Source organism: Malus sylvestris, chromosome 2 (assembly GCF_916048215.2).
Source record: "Malus sylvestris chromosome 2, drMalSylv7.2, whole genome shotgun sequence".
Lineage (NCBI taxonomy): Eukaryota > Viridiplantae > Streptophyta > Magnoliopsida > Rosales > Rosaceae > Malus > Malus sylvestris.
Window position 1 is genome coordinate 4,699,387 of NC_062261.1, and position 7,633 is coordinate 4,707,019.

At 37.9% G+C, this 7,633-nt stretch overlaps 1 protein-coding gene and 2 pseudogenes across 3 annotated transcripts in view; all 3 read right to left on the bottom strand.

The window, feature by feature from the left end:
• Window positions 1-25: 25 nt before the first annotated feature.
• The window catches only part of LOC126596161 (uncharacterized), a 37,660-nt gene continuing 30,052 nt past the window's right edge, over window positions 26-7,633 (bottom strand). Inside the window, exon 3 of one of the 3 annotated variants that reach the window (XR_007613888.1) lies at window positions 26-116. The gene's annotated coding sequence lies outside the window, so the exon portion shown is untranslated. Of the gene's footprint in view, window positions 308-7,502; window positions 7,628-7,633 lie in introns of those variants that run through there. The other 2 variants (XM_050262681.1, XR_007613889.1) reach the window with 2 other exon arrangements.
• On the bottom strand, window positions 285-2,596 carry LOC126587279 (uncharacterized; annotated as a pseudogene).
• LOC126596212 (uncharacterized) lies at window positions 4,008-6,388 on the bottom strand (annotated as a pseudogene).

Genomic DNA, 7,633 nt, shown 5'->3' on the forward strand with positions numbered 1-7,633 from the left:
TAAAGGACCAGCTTGAATGGTAATATTAACTGAAACCGAAACTTTATTCCTGAAATAGCACCGAGAAAGTAAACATTTTGGTACGTATGTATGACTATTGGACATCAAACTATCACCTGTTCTCGGATCTAAGGCCAAGAAAATGTCCAACGACTTGTAAGAAAACTCGAAATTAGACTGTACAATGTCACTCAAGAAGAAATGCTACTAATTCAACTCACTTTCTACCTCTAGTTTCTTCTGCTTGTGCAGATACTTGTAATGTTAATGACATTTTGTTTCTGCTATGAATCTGAAACGGAACTGCCTCCCTGTGTAGCCTCTTCAACGGTATCAATCCTTGAGGTGTCTGAACTTGTTTCCACCTTCGCTTTAATGTCAATGTTCGACTCTTGTACTGAAAATTTGCTTTTGGCTTCCAAATCAGCACCAGTTGTTCCTTCTTTAGACCCAACTTCTTCATTTACCGTGTTTTCACTGATTTCACTTTGATTATTAGAACTCGAATTCATTTCCTGATGTCCGGCAATTGCGTGATCACCGCCTGTTCCGGTCACTACGGATTCTATGAGATCATGGCCATCAACTGGCACGCCATTCACATCATCAAAGCCATGGACCACTCTGTCTACCACTCAATTTTGGCCCGCAAGAGAGTCATTCTTACTTTCACGACGTGAAATGTCCTTGTATGTAGTACTCAATTCCATCAATCTCTTAGGCTCCTTGTCAGTGGTACGAGATTCCTCCAAATCTCTTTGTCTCCTTAGCTTGGCCCCTTACATTTTCTTTCTCGTCGTGCTTATCTTGTGGTATTTGCTCCTTGCCCTCTCCTACTTCACCATGATTCGCATGTTTCGCACCATCTTGATCAGCGAAAATTGCCTGCGTACCTTCATGCCCCTCTTGGTAATTTTCTTCATGCGAAGAACTCTTGTCGAGCCCCACCAATTCATCATTTCCCTTAACTTCACCATCAGAATTATCATCTGTACTGTTCAATTCTTTTTTCTGATTTTCTGTTTCCTTTTCAACTTCATTTTCTTCGTTTACTTTCGGCAACGATATTTCTTCATTTTTCTCTTCTGCATTTCCATCTTCCTTCTTTACACTTACTTCTCCTACATGTTTCGGATCTTCTGATGCAGAAACAGCTCCACCTTTTGACCACCCTGCACTCCCCTTCCGCCCTAAAATATCAGAACCGCGTTCTTCGCTGGCCTTGTCCTTTGAACTTTCACTATAGTCCTTGCCATGTGACTGCTTCATCTGGTATAGCAACCAGAAGCAAACAGCCAAAATCAATGCAATCTGAATTGCCTGTTTCACCTTCAACCCTTTGGCTGGTCTCTGGTTGCGCCCGGTAGACTGGTTATTCATCAAAACTCTGTACAACTGCTCAAAAGACAAGCTCCTTATCAATTCCCGATTAATCATCACAACGATAAGTAAGTCAAGGTTTCATTTATGAAAGACCCCCCCAACAAAAAAATAAATAATCAGACCTTAATATCTTTCTTAATTAAATTTCCTCCTGACAATGTTCAACGATCTACTAACTAAACCAAAGTTTATGAACAAAAAACAGAAAAACCAAAATAACCCTCTGTTTGGTTTCCGAGAAAATACAGGAAAATGGACTAAAGTTTTAATCTTTGAGTCAACCAAGTCCGAATCCAATTTAAGTCCATAACTTTCAGGAAGCTTCCAATATTTCCAAATCAATTCACGTTCTTCTGTTATAATGACTTGTCTTCCCTCAGCACTGCACGCTTTAAAGGTTACATTCGCATATCCATTCTAATGTTACGGCCTAGAAATCCTTTGATTTACGAAATGATTCTTATTTTATTATCCAATTGTCTGAAATGTGTTTGTATCATATGACAGAGAAGCGAAGAAGCTCTAGTGATGATGGAGAAGGCTATTAGGGCGGATAAGAAGAATCCACTTCCCATGTATCATAATGAGTTTAGAAAAATTCACCACGTGACAAACGTTTATTAGATGGATGATGCTATTAAAAAAAAAAAACGATAGAGAGAGAGAGAATTTGTCCAATGAGACAAAGCACTAGTGTACCATGAATTTGGAGAAGATAAGGACAGCTCAACGCCCAACAACTTTAATCAGCACCACACGTCAGAGATATTTAGTTAGATTTCCTCAAATTGATGTGATAGAATTTGAAGATTCTCCCTCCTTTCTGAGGTATAGAAGAAACTAGGAAAGTATACAAAACATCACTATCAATCCATATTTAATTGCCCTGCAATAATATTGGGATGCAACTTCAGTTATATCTTAGGCCAATCATATATTGTCACGTATACGTAAATGGTCTGGGATGACGCCACAATAGCATCTTGTTATAGGTAAGTTTTATCCTCTTACTAATCCCTAGTAAGCAGTGATTGATAGTAGGCTTCATCTTGATGATGAGATCACTGAATCAGAATAATAGTAATTGTAGAAGTAAAGGATGTTGAATTAGTGGCCAAGTGGCCAACTTTTGATTAAATAAAAGAAAAGAAAAAGTGGACAACATCATTGTGTCTCTTCCTTGTTTTGGGGAGAAAAAAAGGCACCTTGTCTAAAGTCCTGTTTTTTTCTTTGACCCATGTGAAAAGCCATGGGAATGGCTAGGTTATGAATTAGGGCAGCTGTTGCCCTTTTGTTTAAGTGAGCAGAAAAAGAGTGAGCAGAAAAACAGAGGGCAAACACACAGCAGAAAAGAGGTGCCGCATCCCCCATTTGAAGATAAGAAAGGAAGGTGATTTTCTTTTTTTGTTAGTACTCACTCAATCAAAGTTGTATTTGTGTATTAGCTTTGAGCTTCGCATAGAGAAGAAATTATTCATTATATTTCTCTCTATTTGTTTCTTTGGTGTGTGTGTGAGCTATTGGTTGTATTGGGGTTTTGGGTTGTGAGTTTGTCAACACTTTGTAAACTCCCATTTGGTTGATAGTGGATTATTGGGTGAGCTTTTACTGCTCCGATGACGTACTCTAGTTACACTGACTGTTGAGGAACCTCGTTAAAATCTTGGTATCTTTTATATTTTGTTCTTGCATTCCATTTGATATATTTCCTATGAGTTAGCTTGAGTTGATTCCAATGGATTTGGTGTTATCCTAGCACAACAAAGGACCAGCTTGAATGGTAATATTAACTGAAACCGAAACTTTATTTCTGAAATAGCACCGAGAAAGTAAGGGCCTGTTTGGTATCCTATTTGAAAATTTTTATCATTTCTCAAAACATTTCTTAAGAAGATTTCTTGAAAACAATTTTCTTTAAAATTCAAAAACTTGATTGGTTTGCAATTTAAACTTTTTAAATCTTACGACTTAAACTAGACAAAGAGATCTAAAAAAAGGGGTCACATGAGTGAGAAAAAAAAGAGAGAGGAGGAAAGAAAGTAAGAGATGATTGAAGGAAAGAGAAATAAGAGAGAGGATCGGACGAGATAGAGAGGAAGAGGAGTGAGAGAAATAACAGAGAGAATGAAGAGAGCAGATTGGAGGAGAGACAAAAAAGGTAAAAAAAAGATAGGAGAGAAAGAAGAAAAGAGAGAGATAGATTTGAAGTGAGAGTGTGGAGGAGAGAAAGAAAAGAAATGAGTGAGTTTAAATTTAAAAACTCTAAAAACTCACTTTTTATGTTCTTAGATAATAGACTATATTTTTGAGTTAGTCTTGAGTTCAGTTTTTGAAAATAGTCCTATCAAACAAGTTTTTAAGGCTTAAAATTTGAAAATTGTTTTTGAGTTTAAAAAATTGGATTCAAGTAGAGTATCAAACAGACTCTAAACATTTTAGTACGTATGTATGACTATTCGACATCAAACTATCACCTGTTTCCAGATCTAAGGCCAAGAAAATGTCCAACGACTTGTAAGAAAACTCGAAATTAGACAGTACAATGTCACTCAAGAAGAAATGCTACTAATTCAACTCACTTTCTACCTCTAGTTTCTTCTGCTTGTGCAGATACTTGTAATGTTAATGACATTTTGTTTCGGCTATGAATCTGAAACGGAACTGCCTCCCTGTGTAGCCTCTTCAATGGTATCAATCCTTGAGGTGTCTGAACTTGTTTCCACCTTCGCTTTAATGTCAATGTTCGAGTCTTGTACTGAAATTTTGCTTTTGGCTTCCAAATCAGAACCAGTTGTTCCTTCTTTAGACCCAACTTCTTCATTTACCGTGTTTTCGCTGATTTCACTTTGATTGTTAGAACTCGAATTCATTTCCTGATGTCCAGTAATTGCGTGATCACCGCCTGCTCCGGTCACTACGGATTCTATGAGATCATGGCCATCTACTGGCACGCCATTCACATCATCAAAGCCATGGACCACTCTGTCTACCACTGAATGTTGGCCCTCAAGAGAGTCATTCTTACTTTCACGACGTGAAATGTCCTTTATTTAGTACTCAATTCCATCAATCTCTTTGGCTCCTTGTCAGTGGTACGAGATACCTCCAAATCTCTTTGTCTCCTTAGCTTGGCCCCTTCCATTTTCTTTCTCGTCGTGCTTATCTTGTGGTATTTGCTCCTTGTCCTCTCCTACTTCATCATGATTCGCATGTTTCGCACCATCTTGATCAGCGAAAATTGCCTGCGTACCTTCAAGCCCCTCTTGGTAATTTTCTTCGTGCGAATAACACTTGTCGAGCCCCACCGATTCATCATTTCCTTTAACTTCACCACCAGAATTATCATCTTTATTGTTCAATTTTTTTTCTGAATTTCTGTTTCCTTTTCAACTGTTGGAAAATATTAGTATTTTTGTTTATTTGAATATTTGGTTTTCTGGCCTTACCCGGTTAGAATTAAGTTTTGTTAGAGATTAGGGTTAGTTTATTATAAATAAGGTGCTTTGTTATTCATTAGAGAATAAGTTAGTCACAATGTAGCCTATTAGGGTTTTGTAGCCGTTCTGCCATTCTCGTTTATTTAATAATATTTTTATTATTTTGTAGACTTGTTCGTTGCGCACTATGATATTCAACTTAGTATCAGAGCAGGTTTGATCTTTTGGGGTTGAATCTGTTCTTGGTAGCTAGTTAGTTTGTTTGTCTTGTCTTTTTCGTATCAGTTTGTTTGTTGTTTGTTTGTTCTGATTTAGTTGTCCTGGGTTTAGTTTGAAAGAAAAAGTATGTAGGATACGAAGCCGTGAAACCCATAAATCATTTCCGTTTCCATTGTCTGATCAGAACCTCCTGCTTTGAGTCACACCAATCTGCATCTTTCGTCGTCATCGAGCCCGCTTGCACCCAGATCCGTAGCCGTCGTTGCCCCGTGTTGCTACAGTCCGATCCGTTTGCATCGATACCTTGTTCCTGCACTCGCACCGTTTTCTAACGAAGCTTAAAACCCAGCTTTCTGCACTTGACGTGTTTTGCAGGGTTTGTCTGGAGAAAACCACAGGAAAAAGGGAAAAAAAAAAGAATAAGAGAGAGGAAAAAAAAAGTAGAAAAGAAAAAAAAAAGAGCGTTGGGTTATAGGAATCTCATCCGTTTAGTGACAAGGTCTATGCTCAAACGAAATCTATCTGCCTGAATTTGTCTGTTCTCTGCCATCTGAATCTATATCCATCTACCATCTGCCTGTTTGTCTATCCGCGTTGCAGAGCCTTTGTCTATCCGCGTTGCGGAGCCTGTCTGTCCGCGTTGCGAAGTCTGTCTGCTCGCGTTGCGAAGCCTACCTGCCCGCGTTGCAGAGCCTGCTTGTCTGTCAGTCTCTCCGCCTAATGGAGTCAGTTCGCATTTGCTTGTTTGCAAAACCATGTCGTATACCGCCATAAGTTTGACAAGGGGTATTGGAAAATATTAGTATTTTGGTTTATTTGAATATTTGGTTTTCTGGGCTTAGCCCGTTAGAATGAGGTTTTGTTAGAGATTATGGTTAGTTTATTATAAATAGGGTGCTATGTTATTCATTAGAAAACAAGCTAGTTATAATGTAGTCTATTAAGATTTTGTAGTTGTTCTGGCATTCTCGTTTGTTTAATAATATTTTTATAACTTGATTCACTTCGTTTACATTCTGCAAAGATTCTTCCTCATTTTCCTCTTAAACATTTCCATCTTCTTTCTTTACACTTTCTTCTCCTACATGTTTTTGGATCTTCTGATGCAGACACACCTCCACCTTTTGACCACCCTGCACTCCCCTTACGTCCGAAAATATCAGAACCGCGTTCTTCGCTGGCCTTGTCCTTTGAACTTTCACTATAGTCCTTGCCATGTGACTGCTTCATCTGGTATAGCAAACAGCCAAAATCAATGCAATCTGAATTGCCTGTTTCACCTTCAACCCTTTGGCTGGTCTCTGGTTGCGACCGGCAATCATCACAACGATAAGCAAGTCAAGGTTGCATTTATAAAATATAAAACACCACACCCCCCCCCTCCCCCCAAAAAAAAGAAGAAAAAAAAAAATGATAAATAACACCAAAAACCAGCAATTAGGGTTTTGCTATCAACATCAAAAAAAGGAAAAATCCCAAATTATTATCACCAATTAGGGTTTTTGCAAATTTCCAATCAGAGAACTCCCCTCCCCATCAAATTCAGACCTTAATATCTTTCTTAATTAAATTTCCTCCTGACAATGTACAACGATCTACTAACTAAACCAAAGTTTATGAACAGAAAACAGAAAAACCAGATAACCCTCTGTTTGGTTCCCGAGAAAATGCAGGAAAATGAACTAAAGTTTGAATCTATGAGTCAACTAAGTCCAAATCCAAGTCAAGTCCATAATTTTCAGGAAGCTTCCAATATTTCCAAATCAATTCACGTTCTTCTGTTATAATGACTTATCTTCCCCCAGCACTGCACGCTTTAAAGGTTATATTCGCATATCCATTCTAACTTTATGGCGTAGAAATCTTTTGATTTATGAAATGATTCTTATTTTATTATTCAATCGTCTGAAATGTGTTTGTATCATATGACAGAGAAGCGAAGAAGCTCTAGTGATGGTGGAGAAGGCTATCACGTGACAAGCGTTTATTGGAGGGATAATCCCATTAGAAAAAGAAAAAAGAAAAAAAAAAAGAGACATTGAGTGAGAATTTGTCCAATGAGGCAAAGCACTCGTGTAATATGAATTTGGAGAAGATAAGGACTGCTCAACGCCTAACAACTTTTGTCAGCACCACATGTCAGAGATATTAAGTTAGATTTCCTCAAATTGATGTGATAGAATTTGACGATTCTCCCTCATTTCCGAGGTATAGAAGAAACTAGGAAAGGATACAAAACATCACTATCAATCCATTTAACAGCCTTGCAATAATATTGGGATGCAACTGCAGTAGTATCTCAGGTCAATCATATATTGTCACGTATACGTAAATGGCATGGGATGCCGCCACAATAGCATCTCCTTATAGGCAAGTTTTTCTCCTCTTCCTGATCCCTAGTAAGTAGTGATTGATAGTAGGCATCATCTTGATGATGAGATCACTGAATCAGAAGAATAGTAATTGCAGAAGTAAAGGACCAGCTTGAATGGTAATATTAACTGAAACCGAAACTTTATTTCTGTAATAGCACCGAGAAAGTAAACATTTTAGTACATATGTATGACTATTCGACATAAAACTATCACCTGTTC